General features: G+C 37.1%; 1 pseudogene; it reads right to left on the bottom strand.

The window, feature by feature from the left end:
• Window positions 1-18134: 18134 nt before the first annotated feature.
• Window positions 18135-21445, bottom strand: LOC149179571 (ABC transporter G family member 20 pseudogene; annotated as a pseudogene).
• Between the last annotated feature and the right edge of the window lie 275 nt (window positions 21446-21720).

Below are 21720 nucleotides of genomic sequence, written 5' to 3'. Positions count from 1 at the left end.
TGTCTTATTCCAAAATAGTGGCAATCCATTTGCCTCTCTTCCCTTCAAGACCATTCTGTGTTAGAATGTTCTTTACTACTGAATTTGGAACATATGCAATGATGTGTGAGTATAATATGTACACTCTCAAATATTTAATAGATTTCACTAAAGCAAGTGCTTGTTTTTCCATTATATTATACTTTAGTGTAGCATCTCTCAAAGATTTGTTGAAGAATGCAATAGGCTGCTCATAACCTTGATCATTCTTTTGCAACAAGACTGCTGCAATAGTATGTTTTGAAGCAAAAGAAAAAATTATAAAATCTTTTTTGAAATCAGGACTTATGACGATAGGTGTTTTAGTAAGTGCTTCTTTGATTGCCTCAAAAGAATACTTAGCCTCTACTGTCCACTTAAGTGTTGAATCTTTCTTTAACATGTTATTAAATTCTCTGATTAGTTCTGCTAAGTTAGAAATGAATCTTCTAAGAAAAATTATTTTACCTAAGAATGATTGTAATTCTTTAATGTTTCTAGGGTGGCTGATGCTTAGAATTGCCTCTATTCTAGCTAGATCTATTCTAATTCCATCTTTTGATATTATGTGTCCTAAGAGTTTACCTTCTTTGAGTCCAAAAAGTGATTTTTTAGGATTTAAGGATATGCCAAATTTTCTACATTTAATAAGAAAGCTTCTCAAATGATCTAGATGTTCATCATCTGATTTGGAAAACACTGTGATATCATCTGGGTAAACAACTAAAAAGTCATGGATTTCTTTTGCATAAGCTATGTCCATAGCTCTTTGAAAGGTAGCCCCTGCATTCATCAATCCAAAAGGCATTTTCAAATACATGAAAGTCCCCTAGGGAGTGGTAAATGTAGTCTTTGCTTGATCCTCTGGTTGACTAAAATTTGGTTGTATCCAGAAAACCCTTCAAGTAATGAGATTCTAGATGATCCTACCAACCTCTGTAGAATATGGTCCATTTTAGGGAGGGGATAATTATCCTTCAGTGACACTTTGTTCAAGTTTCTAAAATAAACACAAAGTCTGATTTCCTCTATTTTCTTTCTTGTGGTGACTAAATTAGAGAGCCAATCTGAATATCTAATTGGTGCTATGATTTGTGCATCATACATCCTTTTTACTTCTTTTTCAATTAATGGCATAAGAACTGGATTAATTCTCCAAAGCTTTTGTTTGAAGGGTTTCTGATCTTCTTTGATAGGTATTTTATGTTGGATAATGTTGGTGTCATAATATTTGAGGCCTTCATAGCTCCAGGCAAAGACATCTTGAAATTCTTTAAACATACTTATGTATTTCAGTTTTTTAGTTTGAGGTAATGCTTTGGATATTTTAATAAGCTTAGGTTTTTCTTCTGCTCCTATGTTACATTCTTTTATGTTTGATCTTATCCCTTAGGCTAAAAGTTATTTTTAAGGTTTAAAATCTCAGAATCATCATTGATTATTTCTTCTATTTCTACTTTTTCTAAGTTATCTATTTCTACTTTAGTGAATTTAGTGGGTTTATTTACATCTAAAGCATTTATATCTATCTCACTATTTATGATGTTATCTAATGTACAATCAATATCTACGTTACAATTTTGGAATTCTCCCTTGACATTCATGAAATCATAGATTTGAGAATCTTGTGAAAAAATCTGACAATATTTCATATTATCATGTATAACAGGTATGTGTCTTATTTCTACAGTGTATTGGTGGTTGGGCTGAAAAGGTAATCTGCAAGTGGTAGCAAAAGTAGCCAAATTGTGAGCTTGCATGTTCTGTTTCCTAGGAATAGCAGTGAAATCAGTTTCAAGAAGTTCCTTAATCAGATCTAGAACAATTTCTTTGTATTGGCTAAGTCTAGGATTATTCACAAAATACTCTCCTTTAATTTTTTTTATGATCAATTCTGAGTCTCCCATGATAGAAACTATCTTGGCTCCAAGTTTTCTTACAATTTGCAATCCTAAGATTAAAGCTTCACACTTCGCCATGTTGTTTGTGCATTTAAATTTTAATATAAAGGCATGACCTTTAGAATGATTATTTTCCATGTTATGAATCCAAACTCATGCACCTGCTCCTAACCTATTTACAGAGCCATCAAAATCTAAATGCCATAGAGACTCATGTGTTATGTTTTCACTATCAAGTGCTTTGTATTTTTCTTCTACAACTGTGATTTCATTTTTGCCATTGTCTAAATTATACAAGACAAATGAGTCCATATCAGAATGCATGGAGTATATAGGGTAATTCTGTGGTTTTTCTGAACTACTTACCATGTATTTCATCAAGGTTTCTATGTAAATATTTCTTTGCTGACCAAATACAGAGATGGTAGCATATGACATGTCTAACTCTAGATATCCCTGCAATTTGGCTCCCCATGAGCGATATAATAGCATTCCATACTTGGGTGGGATATCAACAACTACTATGTCCATAACAATACTCTTTGTTGGGCACTGGACTAGAGTTACACACAAATATTTAATCAGGCCAAGGCATTTGACTTGACTAGAATCAAAGGAAAACAGGTCCTTGTAGGGTCTGGTGATATCTAAGTTTAATATTTCCATGATTTCTTTAGGCATTAGGTTATGGGATGCCCCTGAATCTAGCATAGCATTATGTAAGATTTTATCATGAACATTTAAGCTAATGTAGAATGGAGGGATACCCCCTTGTTGATGTTTTCCATTTACTTCTGGACCAAATAATAACTCAAGTTGATCATCATTAAGGTTTACAGCATCTTCGCCTTCACCTATGTTTAGTGTTTCAGTGATTTGTGCTTTGTATGATTCATTTTTCACTAGCTCTATCAAAGGAACTGATATTTTCAATTTGGCTATCTCAGTCTTAATGTTGAATGGAAATTGAGTTTTTCCTAATTGAATGAGTTCTTCCTTAGAAATTGTGGTCTGTGTACTTTTGTCTTCTTTATCAGCACTTGGTAACTCAGTTTGTGTACCAACAGTTTTGTTTTGAATTTTCTTATTTGGAATAGTTTGAGCAATAGTTGAAGTTTGAGTTTCAACTGAAGTTATGTCTACAATTTTTGGCTGGAAGTCTCCTGAGTTCCTCTAGGGAGAATTTGCAGAACTTTGGTCACAAGAGCTTCTGTTATTTTTTTAGTTTGGGTTTGGACTAATTTCTTAGTGGGAACTTCTGTATTCTTTTTTCTTCTAAGGCTATATTGTTTGTGAACTTCATAGATAGCAGATTCATAGCCTTGTTTGTAGTCAAAGGACTCTCCAGATTCTAATTGTAATTGTTGTAACATGTACAGTTCTTGTTCTTCCTGAGTAAGAAAAACAACATCTTCATTTTTAATCCCCAATAGGTTTATCTGGGTGTCCTCCTCTTCTTCATGATTTTGTGAACCTTCAGCATAATTCTCCTAGAATGGTGGTTTAATTGGTTGATCGGGTATAACATCTCTTGTTTTTCCAGTATTAGGATTTTTCCTAAAGTTGGGGTTTCTAATTGGGGGTCCTTGTTGATTTTCCCACTAAGATTTTCTTTCCATATTTTCTAATCTATCCATTATCCTTTCTACACTTTTAGCTAAACTATCTATCTTACCATATGAAGTGGATGGTTCCTCTTTAATGGTAACTCTTTTCTAGTTTCTCATCCTAGCTCTCTTAGCTAATAAATTGGCTTCTACACTAACATCATTACTTTGCATCTGTTCCAATGTTTCAGGGTTTCTTTCTCTCAATTGGTAAGACATATCAGTGTCAAAACCATCAGGAAATTTGATTAGTGCCAAGTCTGGTGGAGGTTTGATATTTGTAGGGATTGCATTATAGATATTGTTGAACCTAGTACAATAGTCCTAAACAGATTCATTTGGAGCTCTTCTAATGTTTTCATATTCAGAAAATATTTGTAAATGGTTTTTCTTTCTTTCCCATCTATTGATAAACAATCTATGGAAAGCAGCTAAATCAGCAATATGATTAGCAGGTAAACCTTTAAACCATTTTTTGACATCTCCTGCTAATGTTTGGGCAAATAATCTCATTTTCACATCAGACTCATCAATCTCATGTAACTCAAAATAATCAGTCATTTTATTCACATGTTGTTGGGCAGTATATTGACCAGTAGCATCAAACAGAAAGATTTTACTCTGGTAGTCTTGGGGCATGGCATGTAGTTGAGCTGGTAAGACCAAAGGTGCATATCTGTCTGCCATGGCTAAGGCTTTGGTTTGACTGGGGGGTAAAGTAGTGGTGCTTGAAGAAGCACTTGAAATGGTTGTAGATGAACTTGAGATGTTCGGTTGGAGAGGAAGTTGAGGTATGAATGGTTTTGGGGAATGAACTGTGGTGGATATTATAGGTGAGGTGGTAGTAAATGAAGCTGTATTTACAGTTTTTGAAGACTTCGTAGAAATTTCAGTGGTAGCAGTAGTTAGGGCAACCAATTCAACTAATTGTTGAAGAGAGGCTTCATCTATATTCCTTATCAAAGGTGAGGTTAAAGCTTCAAGTTTGTCAAAAGTATCCAAAACATGTTGATCTAAATCAGGATGTATAAGAACTTCCTTTGATTCAATAAATTGAATAAAATTGCGGTCTATTACAGTATCATGAATTGAATTTTCATATTTGGTACGAAACAAAGAAAGCTCAAATGGTAAATCAAATTGAATATCCTCTAAACTTGATTACTCTTTAGGAAGTGAATTTGCTTTAATTAACTGACTACTACTTCCTTGATTTTCTACCTTTTTTGGTTTTCTTAAAATTCTGTCAAGATCATAAACTGTTATACAGGGTTTAGATCTGGATGTGCCCTGGTATAGTGTGTTCTTTTGGAAGCCAAAATTTTAAATTTTAATGAAACTTTTAAAAAAACCTACAATGACCTTAAGATGAAGAGATTAGATTTTAAGATTTCCTTTAAGGTTTATTAGACTAAGGACTGTCCCCAGTATGGTCGCCACTATGTTATCACTCCAATAATTTCCCTAGGGTTGTTATCTTGTGTCAAAAGAAATATTAGAGGTAACCACAAACCTACTTTTAAGAGCAGGATCTAGCCTTCCTAATGCTCAGAGAGGGCTCTCTCTTTATGATTTAACTTTGTTGAGTTAATTGATTCTAGGCTAGTTATTTAAGCTTGATTGGGTTTTGAATTTGATTTGGTGGTGGAATCACTGACTTAGATGGATAGAGGGATGTCTTTTACCATTGGTCTATGGGTTCAAGTGCTAAGAAAATAGGACTGAATCAAGTTCTAAAGATAGTGTTCACAGGGCAAGGTAGCTGAGTAAATTCAGATCTTTTAGGTTGGATGGTGAAGTGGTTTTCAATCGGGGTCAAGGAGTAGTTAAGGATTCCTCAAACTGGATAATGAGGGAAATGATAGAGGTAAATCAAAACTAGGGAGAAATGAAGGATTCCCTACTCTAGATATCAGAAGAAAACATTAAAATGAATAATTGTTCAAGACAGAGTGCACTTAAACAAATTCTATAATAATATTCTAGTTGTTTCATTCAATTTAGATAACATGCAAGTATGTGAAACACTTAAGAAGATAAAAATTTGACAAATAGAAAATACTTCACTAAAGTAGCCCAACACATGAATCTTGTAATGCAATGCCTTTATTAGTCAGTCCAGTCTGTTGACTTGAAAAATGGTACAATGAACCCTTAAGATTCAGATCAATACAACTATAGAAATGTTTAGCAATCCACCCTCTATACTTCGAATTTATGAAGTATTTATTCAAAAACTTATTACAAAATATCTTAAACTGCTTTAGGAATTATTCAAGGAAAAAGAAATATCTTCATGCAAGAAGATAGATACATATATGTAACTGATGCAAGTTGTCCCTCTTTTATTATTTGCAGCTGGCTCTTCTTTGATATTACACTACTTTTTCTCTTTTGTTGTTTGTCTTCCATGCTAGCTGTCCTTTTACTTTTCCTTTTGACTAATAATCTTTCATCTGATATTGTTTGACTTATTTGATGTGCTTCTTTTCTTTCACTTCTCTGTATCCACTGTTTACCTTGCATTTTCACAGTAAATCATTTAATTTTTCCCAAGTCTTTGTATCTAGTAATTTAATATTAACCATTCTTCTATAGACTTCATCAGCTTTTGTGTATTTTGCAAAGGCGGGCTTGTTTACAAAAAGATGTTTTACCTCATGCTGGAGGTAAAAGAGGTTCTCAAAATTTTTGGTAAAGAACCTTTCCTGTAGGCATCCCTTTCATAGAAGAACTATTGGCTTGCTCCTTTGCCACTTCTTTGATTCTCTTGTTATAGCCTTCATGTGGCATTAACCTGTCATTTATTACCAATGGATTAGGCAAACCTTTCTGCCTCAAAGCATCAAATTTGACCATGAATATGCCTATAGCTAACTCCATGGTTTGGAATTTGTCCTCAAGTTGCATCATCAAGTTCCTCTTGGTGATTACCTTTTTCACCTCTAGTATAGTGCCAGTTCTGTCAGCTATGCCAAGCTCTTGCAATTCATATTTATTCTTTGAGTTAAGGAATTTGATTATTCTTGAGGCTTCTTCTGGCATATTTCCAAGTTCGACCTTAACACTTTGAATTTCTTCATTGGCCTCTTTGACTAAATCATTTTTTTCAAAGATAACTTGTATAGATGGCCAAATATCATTGACAGAGTCAATGATATTGGCCCATAGCTGCTCTTTTGCTTGGGCAAGTGGCTCCTTCAATGTTAATTCCTTTTCTAAGTTATTTATCCTCTCAGTCAACCTGTTTGACTTCTGTACTTCATTTTTATGCATTATTTGAGCTAGTTTCTTCTCATCCTCTAGACTTTTTATCTGTTCTTTAAGTCTATTTATTTTAGTGGTCTGAATGGACATGTCCTCCATGGCTTTAACCAGTTTACTTGCTTCATCACCTGGATGAGCTGCTGTTGTTGTTGAACCGGTTGTTGATGTAGTTGTTGATGCTATTGGAAGTGTTGTAGCTACTAGAGCTGTTGGGGCCATTGAAGCTGCCAAAGTGGAAGGAACTGGTGTAGTGACTGTAGGGATAACAGTGGCAGTAGCTGTCTCAATGTTGGCCTGTTTCAGCTGTATTAACTTGTCCAATTCATTCTCCATTTCTTTTAATTTAGCATTTAGTTGAAGAATGAGATCCATCATTTCATCCTGTTGGGTTTGGCTCTCTAGGACCTCCTTGGTCTGTGGATGTTCAGAAGGAGGCAACTTCAGTTGTTTCTTCAAAGCAGTAATGTCTTCATTTTTCTTCTTTATGAGCTTTTCTACTGCCTTGATGTAATTTGGATTATATCCAATCTCAATCACCAAGTCCTCCAGTGACTTGATTCTGTTATCCTTGGCCTGTGAGGACGCCTTTTCTGGCTTAAACTATGTTGTGATGTTGTCTAGAGAACTTTGAAGTTTCTACACAGTTATTGCTTTGTTAGTCATTGTCGAGTAAATCATTTCACCTGCCTGCTTATGAAATTCAATTTGATCAATAGGGTGAACATCCCTGGCCAAAACTTCAAACTTTATCTTCCTATAATTTGCTGATGTTTTAGGCTACTAGACTGTAGGTTGCAAAAAGATCATTTTCATTTTACCAGTTTTAATGTCAAAAGCTGACATCAACCTCTTCTGATTGCTAGGAGTCTATTTGAAGTACTAGGCATATGTTTTAGCCTTCAATGCCTCATTCCTCAACTTGATTTCTTTGTACTTCTCTTTTATATCTTTCTCTTTGTCCACTGGTTTGTTGGATGAAGAGACTTCAATACTAAGTTGTTTTTCAATAAGTTGAGTATTTGAGGTGGAAGGTTGATGAGTTTCCACTGAAATTGCTGGAGCTGTATTCTTTTTAACCATTGTGTCAGTATCAATGATGTCAACTGTCTCAATGGTCTCTTCTTTCTCATTTGTAGGATTAAGCTTGGGCTTCTTCCTGTACATAATTTCAAACCTGTCATTTGTAGTATCCATTTTAGAGCTAGAACCTTCTTCCCTGGTTCTTTTTACATTTCTATCCTGCATGGTTGGAGTCTGTAGAATGGGACTAATACCCATTTGTTCCTGTAGGGTTGGAATCTGCGGAAAGGAACTAGTATCTATTTGTTTTTCCACATCTATTGAGGTATTTTCCAACCACTTTGACTCATTGGCATATTTTTCAATGTCTAGCCTAGAGTCATGCATAAAAGGGCTTAATTTGAATTTGAGCCTTAATTTGTTTATGACTCCATGGGTCATACTGCCACTTGAAACTGCTACTTAACTTTATTTGCTATAAAATTTTCTCTACTTCTTGTCCAACTTCCCTATTATTACAAATAAAAGGGCCCAGCTAGTTTTTGATCTTGAACTGTGTTTTCTTCCTAGCTGACAAAAAATTGACATCATCTGAGTTTATGATCTGTCTGAAATATTCTAATGCAAATATTCTCATGGGGAGATATCTAGGCAGCTTGTAGGGAGTGAGCTGGCATCCATATATCCTGATTTCAGTGTGGTCCTAGTATAGATACCAGTCTCCTACTCTATTGTTTTTAGACAACTGCAAAACTCTTTTTATCTCATCACTAATCTTGGGTTGATTGCTACTGGTTAGCATATTTACAACTGGATGAATAAAGGAATCAATGAACTCCTTATAACTAAAAATAGTGGAATATTTTTGGATCAATGGTGTCCAAAAGATGACAGGTCTTGGTTGGCCCTTAGTGTCCAATTTTTGGATGTTGATTGGAAACTTGTCTGGATGGAAATATAGGAACATGTGGACCAATACTGAAGAGTATTTGAATACTCTTTCATTTGGCAGTCTGATCAATTGATCATGGATTTTGTCTGCGAAGAACTGGGTAAAATTGAAAATTGTAGCTGGAGGCTTCCCTGGGAAAAATATAGAGAGGAAAGCAAGTACAAGTTCATCTACAAATTCATCAGTAGTATTCCAAAGGATACAAGACAACATGGTTACAATTTGTCTTTCCTTCTTAGAGAAAATGGTGGCAGAGTATGGAGGATTGTCTATAGGAGTATGAGACTCTTCTAGGATGCAAGTTTGAAAGATTTGAGCCCTCTTAGGAAGGTCCAGCTTTATGTAAAGTTCAAGTAGGTTTTCAATGGAAAATGGGGTTTCATTTGGGCTTGGCTGGACCTATAGCATTTGATTTATTGACTCTGTAGTAATGGTGAATAAAATCTGTTGGTTAGGAGAGACTATGGCTCTTTGACTTGGTATATAGAAAGCTTGGTAGAAATGGATGATTTCTGGGAACATGTATACCTGTGGGAACAAGTATTTGGGAAAATTTGATTCCCATAGGTGAATGTCATCATTCTGGTTAAGGAATTTATCTTTACTCCAGTAGTGGAGTTTTAATAGATGGCTAGAGGTGGATGTGTCTTTAATTTGGAAATCTTTGTCTACCAATGGGAGGTGGTCAATGTCCAGGTGAGGGGTTTGCAGGGGTTTTTCATTTAGAATGCTCTGGGAAGCCATAATTTGGTTTATTCTATTTGAATTACTCTTTCTCCGGCTTTAGGAGTAGGGTTAAAATCTCTGGAACAGTGGGAAAGGTGAATATAGTTTGCAGGAAAGGGTTTCTTCAGATGCACAGTGGGTTTCTTTAGTTTGGCAAGGTTTTTTAATTAATTCAGTTAATTAACCTTATATAAACAGTGTGCAGAGCTTAATTACAGGGCTGTTCTGGCTCTTTCAAGAATGCCTGGAAAAACGACGATTAGGTGTGCAAACTGGGTTCTGTGGTAGCAGTAGAAGTTTCTGAAGATTCAATTGTCTGTGTGCTACTTCAATTTAGAGTCAGCAGGGTCTTCAGGTTGCAAATGGGTAGAAAACGGTTGAACATAGTTCCCGGGCGTTAGAAATAGTTGACAGAGGTGTTTGCAATGAAAATCAGTGAAAAAAGTGAAAAGGGGGCTTTTTTGGTTTTTAACCAACAGTGGTTCAATTTGGGTGCGAGATTAACAAATGAACAGTGGGCGGTTTCATTTTATGCAGGGAGGTGGTTTTATGTAATATCGTGCCACTTTTGTATAGAGGGCGGTATTTTTTGAGAGGACGCGATACAACGTGGTGTTGCCACATAGCGAAACAGTGATCGGCCAAAACCGCGAATCTCACGTGCTTTTGGGATTTTAAGTGTTGGACGATGGGAGTGCGTGATATGGATATGGGCCGTTAGATCTAGGAGTGTTTGATCAGAGGGTTATTGCGTGGCGGAGTTGTGAGGGTGAAGTTGGGATGTGGTTGGCGGGGCCCGGGGATAAATAATGCAACAGGTTTAATACATTCAAAGGTTTAGTGAGGGTCGGGGAATTATAACGTGGGGGTTAAATACATAAAGCGGGACTATAGGTTAGGGAGTAACTTAGGATAAAGGGGTTTTAGTGGGTTTTTAAGGAAAAAGGGAAATTAATAAAGGGGAAGGTATTATTTGTGATGAGAATGGTTTTCACACTAGGGAAAAGAGGTTTTGGGAAGGGGAAATGGGATGAAATAAGGGGGAAGTGAAATGAAGGGGAGGGGATATTTTTACAAGGGGAAATGAAAGGAAATTGTGCTTAGAAATGAAGAAGGGGAAAAAGCATTAGGGAAAGAAAGGTAATGAAGGGATAATGAAGAAGGGGAAAATTAATAAAGGGTGAAATGAGGGGAAATTAGTGAATGTCCTTTGCCTTTGATAATTCCTCCTGCATATAAAATATAGGATTAAGTATGATTAAGGTGCATTTGAGCTGGCAACCTTGTATATTTCCAAAACTTCTTCTGCCTACCCTTTATTTACCCTAGCATTTTCTCTTCATTCATTGGGTGCATTTGAGCTTACTGACCCTTTATTTCTTTTTCTTTGATGAGCAAACTATCTAATTCTAACCTTATAACTTCCAATGGCTCAGATTAAACTGATGAGCTCATTATTATTCTCTACCTATCAACATGAAATTTAAAGCATGAATGAATCAAGATTAAACTATTTGACCATCATGGATTGTGGCATTTTTGACAAGCTGCACACAATATTATTTTGCAAAGTAGAGTAAAAAGGAGTGGCATTTGAATTTGCACACTTTCATGATCTATTCTTATCTTTTTTTGGGGTTCATATTTTATATATTTTTGATCTTTTTCTTTCGTTTAGTCCTTTGATTATTCTTTTAGGACTTCACCCTCTTCACATTTTTTATTTTTAATATGGGAAAACATTTTGCAAAAAGCAATAATATGTACAATATTACAAGACTAATCATAGTCAATTCAAAATTATGAATCCTATTATTATAGGACCCTAACAAGAATATTACCAATACTGAGAGGGGGATGAATCAATATTGGGCACATTTTAACAATTTTAATCATATTGTATAAATATTAAACAATTAAAAACACCATTCAACAATGCATAATACCATAGACATTTCTTAAGTGATTTTTAGGTGGAAATCCTTTTGGGAGAAAAACCACTGAACGATTTTTAATATACGTCTTAAAGATTACATCAACATCAAGCTCCAACTTCCAAGATTCTCCAGTAATGACTAAAAGGAGGCTCCAACCCCCTGGTTTTATGGGCTCCAACATAAAGGATGTGCCAACACCCTACTTTTACTAGCTCCAATTGGAAGGATGCTCCAACACCCCAGTTTTACCATTTCCAACTAGAAGGATAATCCAACACCCTGCTAGCATCAATCTGCTACCGTAGCACCACTCTGCCACCATGAAGTGTTCTCATGCTCCAACTTAAAGGAGAATTCAATATTTGCCTTGCACCACCCTGTCATCCTTAAAATAGAAGATAAAAGAATAAGGTAGGTCACACTAGTCACATTGATCATTGACTGCACTCACGACTCTAATCATTGCCCAAACACTATTATCAATAACCCTGGTGTCTATGTTGTCAAGACCATTGTTACAATGTCGTTGAACTTCCTTTGCTTGTCACTATATTGTCCAATTTATATACACTTTTCAGAATATTGTTTTCATCAAGTTATCATGCTTGGTCTTGTCTCTGAAACCATGACATTATTAATGAATAATCAATAACCAAATAGATCCATTGCTTAGCACCACAAGTCTATGAGATAAAATCAATATACCAATAACATCCAATAAGACAATCTGGTTGCTAAACCAAACCAAATTGTGTCAATCTCATTAGCTTCAACAAAAACCTCTATGATCAACACTCAGTCTTGTTATTAGAAAAATACAACCATTTCAAAATATTATCTTTCCAAAACATACATCAACAGGAGTAAAGTACATAAACTTAGTCTCACTAATTCTGTCATTTAACATTATTAACCTTGTGCATTAGTACAACAAATGTAATGTTTCAACACTCACTCAACTCCACTACCTCTTAGACATACAATATCACTGATTAAGGTTGAATGGAAACAAGTTGGACTTCTTTCTATTACCCTTAATGCAATATCGTTATTACTATTTCTTTCATAATAACGATATGTTATTACTATTTCTTTCATAATAACGATATTGCATTAAGGGTAATAGAAAGAAGTCCAATGAATAATTAAATATTTATTTATATATTGATATTTAATTCGGAAAGTATATATTTACATATTATTCCATATTATATTAATGATTTAATGTTTTTGATATATAGCTATTTCATAATATACATATATATTTAATTAGTATTCCATATTAGTAATTTTGAGGTTACTAATGATTAATGTTTGATTTAGTGATTACAATTTTTGGTAATAAATATAACAAAAACTAACTTTCATAATAATTAACTAACCATTTAGGCCTAGTAATAACTAATTCATTCATTCTCTTAATTTTTAAATACAAACTTTACCTTTATTCAAATGTTGGTAATAAATATAACAATAATTTTGGTAATAATTATAATGAAAATAACTTTTCCTTTCCCTTGGTCCAGTCAGGTTGGCCATTCAAATTTAGCCATTTCTTAGTCAAATTGCCCAGTCCAATATAAATGTTTCCTAGTCAAATATAGCTCTTGGAAGATCCGCTCTCCCTATTTAACATGCAACCATGATCTAATTCTTCAACGTGTCCTGACGATGAACCACATTCGTTGGTTCGAAACCGGTAGACAAAAGTATTATAATGTGATTTCCACACAAAAATCTTCTCTCATCTTCCAATAAAATTTTGAAATTTGACTTTTTCATTTAAAAATACCAGTGTTGTGAAAATCGCAATAAATTCAAATTATCGTGATTTTTTCGATATGCCGATTTTATCGCGATTATTATAGGAAATTATTGCCGGAAATTTTTTTTAGCCAATTTTTATGAAATTATCGCGATAAAAACTGAAATAATCGTGGGGCTTCGCGGCAGTGAGGTTTTATAACGGTTTTTTGGTTTTTTATGATTCATTTGGATAGTCGCTCGCGGAGGGCAGAGGAGAGCTGGGAGACCAAGCTGGAGAGGGTTTGACGCTAATTCTAAGTGCTTAGAGGAGAAAATCAAGAGGAGACCACCAATTTCTCCATAGAAACGGTATGTGGATTAATTTTTTTTTGTTTTCATTGTTTAAAAACATTGTTTTTGTATTTTTTTCATTGTTTTTGGTTGGGTAACTTTGTATGGACGCCATTTTTTTTTTGTGTTCATTGTTTTTAAATATTGTTTTTGTATTTCTTCATTGCTTTTGGTTAGGTAACTTCGTATGACTATGGGAACCAATTTTATTTTTTTGTTTTCATTGTTTTTAAACATTGTTTATGTTTTTTTCATTGTTTTTGCCATTTGGTTGGGTAACTTGGGTTTGGAATGGTTGGGTAACTTGTGTTTGAACTTTGGAATGGTTGTTTTAGGTTGGGTAACTTGGGTTTTCATTGTACAATGTAAAAATTAAAAATTAAAATACTAAATTGTAAATTTGTAACTTGTAATTTTGTAAATACTAAATTGTAATCCTTATTTTCCCATAGGTTCACAACTGCACCAAAACACCATTCAAGACTTCAAGTTTGCAACTTCAAAGTTCAAAAACAAACATGCCAAGGAAATTGGATCCTTTCTGGGAATATGGTGAACCTGATGCTCCGAATGATAGACTAAACTTGAGTTGCAAGTTGTGTGGCCACCCTATGTCCAGGGGGGTGTACAGGTTGAATTTTCACCTTGCACAAATCCCTGGAAAAGACATGGGGCCTTGTACAAATACAAATCCTGAACTCATCCAAAGAGCCATGAGAGCATTGGAAAATTTAGAGCAAACTAGAGAGGCCAAAGAAGAAATCAAAAGGCAACTAAAAAGGTTAGCTGAAGCAAGTGGCACTGGTTCTACTGCAACATCAACCAATTCGATAGCTGCCACATCATTTTTTGTTCCTCGAACCACACCTGGTTCACAGCCATCTATCACTTCAATGATAAAAAGAACTGAGAAAGAACAAGCTGACAAGTTGCTGGCAAAATTTCTCCTCTAGAGTGATATTCCTTTCAACATTGTAAGGAATAATCCATTTTTCCAACCTGCTGTTGATGCTATTGCCAGTGTTGGCCCAGGGTACAAAATCCCTTCTTATCATGATTTCAGAGGTCGGATTCTTCAAAATGAAAAGGGTGACTGCACCCAAAGATTGGAGGATTTTAGGGCATCATGGGCACAAACAGGATGCATTGTTATGTCACATGGTTGGACTGACCAAAAGGGGAGAACCCTTATAAACTTCTTGGTTAGTTGTCCCAAGGGGACTATGTTTATCAAATCTGTTGATGCATCTGCACAAATCAAAGATGCAAGAACTTTATGTGATATTCTAGATGTGTTTATTTTGGAGGTGGGTGCAGAACATGTTGTCCAAGTCATAATGGACAATGCTGCAAATTATGTTGCTGCTAGCAGGATGCTTATGGACAGGTATCCTAGTTTATTTTGGACACCTTGTGCTGCACACTGTATTTATTTGATGTTGGAGGACATAGGGAAAATTCCCTTTATCAAAGATATTGTTGATTCATCCAAAAGCATTACAAAATTTATATATAACCATACATCTGTGCTTAGCTTGATGAGAAGATTCACCAACAACAAAGAGTTGGTGCGCCCCGCCATTACACGGTTTGCCACCAGTTTCATATCTCTTCAATCCCTCTTGAATTCTATGTGGGATGTGAAGAGAATGTTTCTTTCAGAGGAGTGGCGTGCTTTGCCAATGAGCTGCAAACCAGAGGGAGAGGCCGTATGCAGACTAGTTTCATACCAGGAAGACTTCTGGGCGGGAGTGCAAGAGGTGTGTGCCATTACTGAACCTTTGGTAAAGGTTCTTCGGTTGGTTGATGGTGAGAAGCCCGCAATGGGTTATTTGTATGAGGCCATGGACAGGGCCAAAGAAGCCATTCGGGCCTACTATGATGGTAAGGGAGATGATGGGTTTCAGAGACAACTCCTCCTATGGGGAGTGATTGATGAGCGATGGAACAACACACTCCATCGTCCCATTCATGCTACTGGGCTTTTCCTAAACCCTGCATTTTCTTACACATGTGGGTTTGATTTTGATGCTCAGATCATGGATGGATTCTTATCCTGTGTCCAGAAGATGGTGCGATCTCCAGAACAACATATAGAGATCTCTAAACAAATTGAGACATATAGGATGGCAGGTGGCACATTTGGCTTTGACATGGCTGTCACTGATAGGACGATTAAAATGCCAGGTATTTTTTAGTTTGTAACTTTGTTTCAAATTTCATTGTCTCTTCAAATTCCATTTTTTTCTTATGTTTATTTAAAATTTTATTTGTAATTTTGTTGTAGATGCATGGTGGAAAATGTATGGTGGCAGGGTACCCCTTCTGCAAAAGCTTGCCATTCGCATCCTCAGCCAAACATGTAGCTCCTCAGGATGTGAGCGCAACTGGAGTGTATTTGAAAAAATACACAACAAGAAGCGCAACAAGTTAACACTTAAACATTTAAAATATTGCAAATTTCCAAATAAATTTTTGAATTCATTAAACAATATTTTTTTTTATAATTATTAATTATTATTTCATGGTCTTTGTACAGGTTGGAGTCCCAGCGCCTTAATGACATGGTCTATGTCTACTACAATCTTCGATTGTGGGTGAGGCAACTTGAGAAGACACCTGATGTGGAGGCCATCTCATTGGATGGGATTGACACCACTGCTGCATGGAGGGTTGAGGTGGAGAGGCCTCTCATGGAGTATGCTGATGATTGGTTAGTGCAGGGGGAGGAGGAGCAGGAGCAGGAGGAGGAGGAGGGGGAACAGGAGGAGGAGGTGACACCACCTGCCCGGGCTACCACTACCACCAGTAGAGGACGTGGTCTACCTCCTATAACTCCTACTTCTAGTTCTTCAGCTTCTAGAGCACATCAGACTCCACTGCCATCTCCACCAGCACGGGCACCAGCCTCTACATCTAGAGGGAAAGGGAAAGCTGTGGCATTTTCTCGCAAGAGGGGCAGAGGAAATCAATAGGATTAGACTTTAGTTATTTTCTTCATTTTATTGTATGACATTATGACATGATGAGATACATTATCATATTTTTTGTTGATATTTTGAGGCTGAGTTGGGACTCAGGAGTCAGGACATGATTCAATGTTATGCGTGATTTTAGCACTAGAAATGATATTAAACATCTTATATATTAGTTCTTTTATCATTTTTATGTGTCAATGTATTTAATTTATGTTGTAGATGGTTTAGATATTAAAAAAATTGAAAAAAAATGAATATTTTTGTACCAAACGATTATTTCCGATTATTTCCCGATAATTACGATTTTTTCCTCGCGCTGATATTATCCCGATAACGATTAATGCAACATTGAAAAATACTCTTATTATTATTATAATAAGTTATTATTTAATTTATTACTATTACCAACATAGATTCATCTTAACTCTAACTCTACCAAGGGCTGAGGGATCAAATTTACGAAGATACAACCCTCTTTTTGAGCAAATCTTCAAACTTCAAAAGACTTGATCCGTCTAGGATCTTGGTAGATCTTGAATTAAGATAGATCTATGCTGGTTTTGAACAACACACTAATAAAACATTTCAACGGCAAGAAATTTTTTATTTTCACTTACTTTGTATAATAAATAGAAATATTTTTGTCATTAATATTTTTTAAAATGTTACATCTTTGTATATAAATTGATTTTTTTTGTTATTAATACTTTTTAAAATGTAACATGTCAATTTCATATTAAACATTCAAAAACTTACAAATTTCTATCATATTTTGAATTAAAAATAAATAAATAAAACATATTAAGAATGAAATAAATTACATAGCTATTTCACACATAGAAAATGAAAATATAATAATTTTTAATCTAAATTATTTCATTTCTCTCTATATAAGGTTAATATAAAATTATGTTATTTATAACTTATAGTAAAATATTTATTTCTTATTAATATATTTTTATTTTCAATATTATAGGTTAACCCAACATAGAATAAATTATACATTATATATAGTATTAACAATATTATTTTTACAAAGAAATACATATCTTCCTTATACTAAAAATTAAATTAGTTTTTTAATTAATTACTTTATTTTTAATATTAATTTTAATTTAAAATTAAAATATTTTATTTATTTATTTTTATTATTAATATTTTTATCAATAAATATAAATATTATTTTACTATTTTTAAATATAATGTTGTGCGACATCTGTAATTCTTTTATTTTTTAAATTATAACCATTTCTAATTTATTAATTAATCTTAATAAATTACACATATCTGCTGAATACCTTCAGATACTCTCGAACAAAAGATTCAAAACGCAAAGCATCCCACCTTAATAATATTCCAGTTATAACATGAAAGGAACTTAGTTATCCGTAAATCGTTCAACAAACTTCTCTCATATTTCAACCAACGGTTGAAATTTGTCATTTTCAAATATTCTTGTTATTATTATAATGAACTATTATTATTTATTTATTTTTATTAATATAATAAACTATTATTTTATTTTATTTTGCAAACGTTTCTAATTTATTAATTAATCTTGACAACATCTGCTAAATACCCGTGGGTATTGTAAAATAAAGGATTCAAAACACAAAGCATCCATGATCCGACCTTAATAAGATTCCAGTTAGAACATGGAGGGCACATTCCCGGCCACTTTGCACGGGTTGATACGCTCGCGACTGCTTACTTATAACTATTCGTTTCACCTATTTAAGACCCTTTCGAACCGAGAAACACAGTACGCCCAGTCCAGGAAGGAATCGGAAGATTTTGTGCTGCTTCCATGCCTTCACATTCGGGAGAAAACATGAAAGGACGGAAGTACAAATATCATTGGAATTGGACGATCCCTTAAATATGCAGAACCATGCTGAATCATCATCTGTTTATTCTACTGAAATGCACAAGCCAAGCCATTGGCCACTGCACCATACAATTCCTGTTAAATAAGAACAGAATTGGAAATTCTTAGCTAATCCATGGGCCACTGCACCATACAATTCCGGTCAATTACAGAATTAGAAATTCTTAGCTTCTTGTATGCCAAGAGCCGAATCTTTCAGTGCCTATAATATATACTAGGAAAGAAGTAACACGGAAAAAAAAATACAGGTTATCATTAACACAGAGGAAGGGGCAAGTCTGTGTGTAAATAAATTCGCACTCTGAAATTGGGATATCAGTGGCGTTTGTTCTTGCTTCCGAGAAGCAGAGAAATGTAGAATAAAATTCGGAACAGGACTCCCCAGGCTAGTGTCACGTACAGGCAATCCCATTTGCTGAGCTGCGTGACACCCTGTGATTGCAGAATATCGACTCCCGTCGTGACGCAGGTGGTGGGCGTTATGTCGATGTTGCTGGTGGTTTTCAGAAGGTTGAGAAATGATTGCTGGAGCTGAGGGCTGAGGTGTGATATGGGCGTGTTCTCGAAGACCTGGATTCCTCTGGCGAAGCAGGCGTGAGGATTGTCGAACTCGTTTTGCAGGACGGCCTCGTAGGGATACTTGATGAGGGAAATGTAGTGAAACCAGATCCAGTAGGGCGGGATTCGGTCTCTGTTGATGAAAAAGCCGCTGAGGAGCAGGAAATAAGCGAGCAGAGCCACGACGATCGTGTAGGCGATCATGAGATTCGAAACCGCGCCGGAGAGGAACGTGACGAAGGAATTGGCGGCCCAGAATGAGGCAATGGTGGCGAGAAGGAAGAAGAAAAAGCCGGATGCTCCGCCGGCGAGCCCCACGGCCCAGAATGTGGTCACGGCAAAGGCCGTGGCCAGGATTGTGAGCTGCGGAATAAAGATGAGGGTGTGGGCTAAGACGTAGGAGGATCTCCTGTAGGCGTTGTACGCGGTTTCCCGCATGAAGATGTAGCGCTCCTGCAGGAAAATTGGCAGGGCGTCGGCGCAGGTATAGAAGGTAGTCGACATTGCGAAGGCAAAGAAGCTGAGCCGTTCTTGAATTCCTTTGGGGCTTTTATCAAGGTTCCAGAATATCGTCGCGAGAAGGAATCCAGTAACCATGACCGTCCCCAATCGCATCATGAAAAGCTCCGGCGTCCGGCGGATGTTGGTGAACGCTCTCTTCATCAGAACGGCGATTTCGACCCACGGCGGATTCGCGAAATTAGCGACCTCGCCGGAATTGGCGGCGGCAGGGATCATAGCGCCTTGATTGTCATTCTCGCCATGATGGTTAGCGGAAACCAGTTTTCCTCTGGCTATGCTGGCGCCGATGGCTTCCTTGAGGCTCATAATTCCGGTGCCGTTTTCTGCAATTTCGCCATAGCTTGCCGTCTTTCGCCAGGCTTTAAAGAATTCGACCAGCGGCTTGATTCCCCCGGAGAGGCATCCAGTTCTTGCGTTAAATCCAGGGCGAATTCCGTGCTGTTCTCGTTTTCCGGTATTGGGTGCCCGAATTCCGTGAAAAATGGCCTCAGCCGACTTGGCGAGCCGCTGAAAATCGCCTCCCCGTGTGCCAGCAAAATGAGCCGGTCCAGCAGTCCAAGAATCCGGTAGCTTGGCTGGTGAATGGAAAGAATCACGATGCTCCCCGTCTGGGCAATGCGCTGCAGCACCTTGACAACCATGAAAGCACTGGTGGAATCCAACCCAGAGGTTGGTTCGTCCAAGAACAGCAAAATTGGATCGTGGATTATATCAATACCGATGGACACCCGCCGCCTCTCTCCGCCGGACACCCCACGGTGCCCTTCGTCGCCGATGATCGTCTTGGCCGCCCCACGGAGCCCGAGCTGGTCAAGCAGAACCTGCACTCGCGCTAGCTTCTGCGTTCTCGTCTGAGACCTCGGCAGACGAAACTCCGCCGAGAACATGAGCGTCTCCTCCACCGTCAACATAGGGAAAAGCAAATCATCCTGCATAACATAAGCCGAAATGCTTCTCAGCACTCGCCCTCCCAGCGGCTCTCCATTCAGCGTCACGCTCCCCTTCAAACTCTCCTTCGAAATCCTGTGCGCCAGCGCGTCGATCAGCGTCGATTTCCCAGACCCACTATGCCCCAGCACGGCGAAAAGCTCCCCGTCTCTGGCCTCCCCGGACACATCACTCAAAACAGGTTTGCTCTCATACTCCCTGGGCAGATGCTCTATGTCATCCGCCGCCTGCAGCCGATTCCGACTGCCGCCACCGCAGCAAGATCTTAACTTCGGCTTCCGAGAAATACTGTACTTCAAATTCTCGAACCGCAACACAAATGGCGGCGCAGGGCTAGTGAAGCGCATCATCGGGCCCTCCCTCAATTCCACCACCGTCATTTGCTCATCCACGGCAGCCTCCTCCCTCGTTCTGAAAAGCTCCGCCAGAGTGGGATACTTTCTTTCCTGTCCGCGGGCACCCCAGGAACCGGCCACGGATCGAGCATCGCTACCACGTGGGGTCACGAAATCTTGGAAATCCGAAGAAGCCATAGAATCCCCACGATTCATTGGGTATTCTTCTCCAAAACTACCCGATTTCTTCAGAAAACCAGCCATTTCGGGAGCATAAACGAACAAGAAAACTCAATAAAAAAAAACACCAGACGCTATCCCACAGATGAATACTATTACTAATCCTCCATGCACTGAATAAACAGAACCAGCAAACCGCTAATTCAATGGCAAGCCAGCAGTGAGGTGCTATCCTACAGATGAATACTATCACTAATCCTCCATGCACTAAATAAACAGAACCAGCAAACCGCTAATTCAATGGCAAGCCAGCAGTACACCTCAGACCGATCAACAACATTCGCTTTCTTCCCCTTCCCGGTCCGAATTGATATGGGTGTGTCTGTATTTCATTGAAATAAAGAGCAAGAAGCGAACAAGAGTAAGAAAGGTCTATTAGGTGGGAAGTAGGCGTTGAAGAACACAACTTTATGGTTGAGGCGGTATGCGTGTCGTGGCTCACTTTCCTTTTCCGTTGAAGAAATATGGAGGCAAAAGTATGGTTATCTACATTCCTCCCTCACGCATTTAATATCGGATCTTCCCAAATTTTCAATGCATTCATATTCCACTCATGCATCACCATTGTTCGCCTCAATTATTATTTTTCTTTGCATCTTTAAAGGAGCGTGCAGCGTGTAACATGATACCAACCCAATCTAAACCCTCGCACACACTTCGTCTCCCCTGCACCTACTCTTCCTAATTTCCTTATCTTTTACGGTCATTCGACTATGGCGGGTGGAG

Source organism: Pinus tabuliformis, chromosome 3_2, assembly GCF_031772625.1.
Source record: "Pinus tabuliformis cultivar Carrire ecotype Pingquan chromosome 3_2, CPIR1, whole genome shotgun sequence".
In the NCBI taxonomy this organism is placed as follows: Eukaryota; Viridiplantae; Streptophyta; class Pinopsida; order Pinales; family Pinaceae; genus Pinus; species Pinus tabuliformis.
This window is presented reverse-complemented; position numbering and strand designations above follow the sequence as displayed.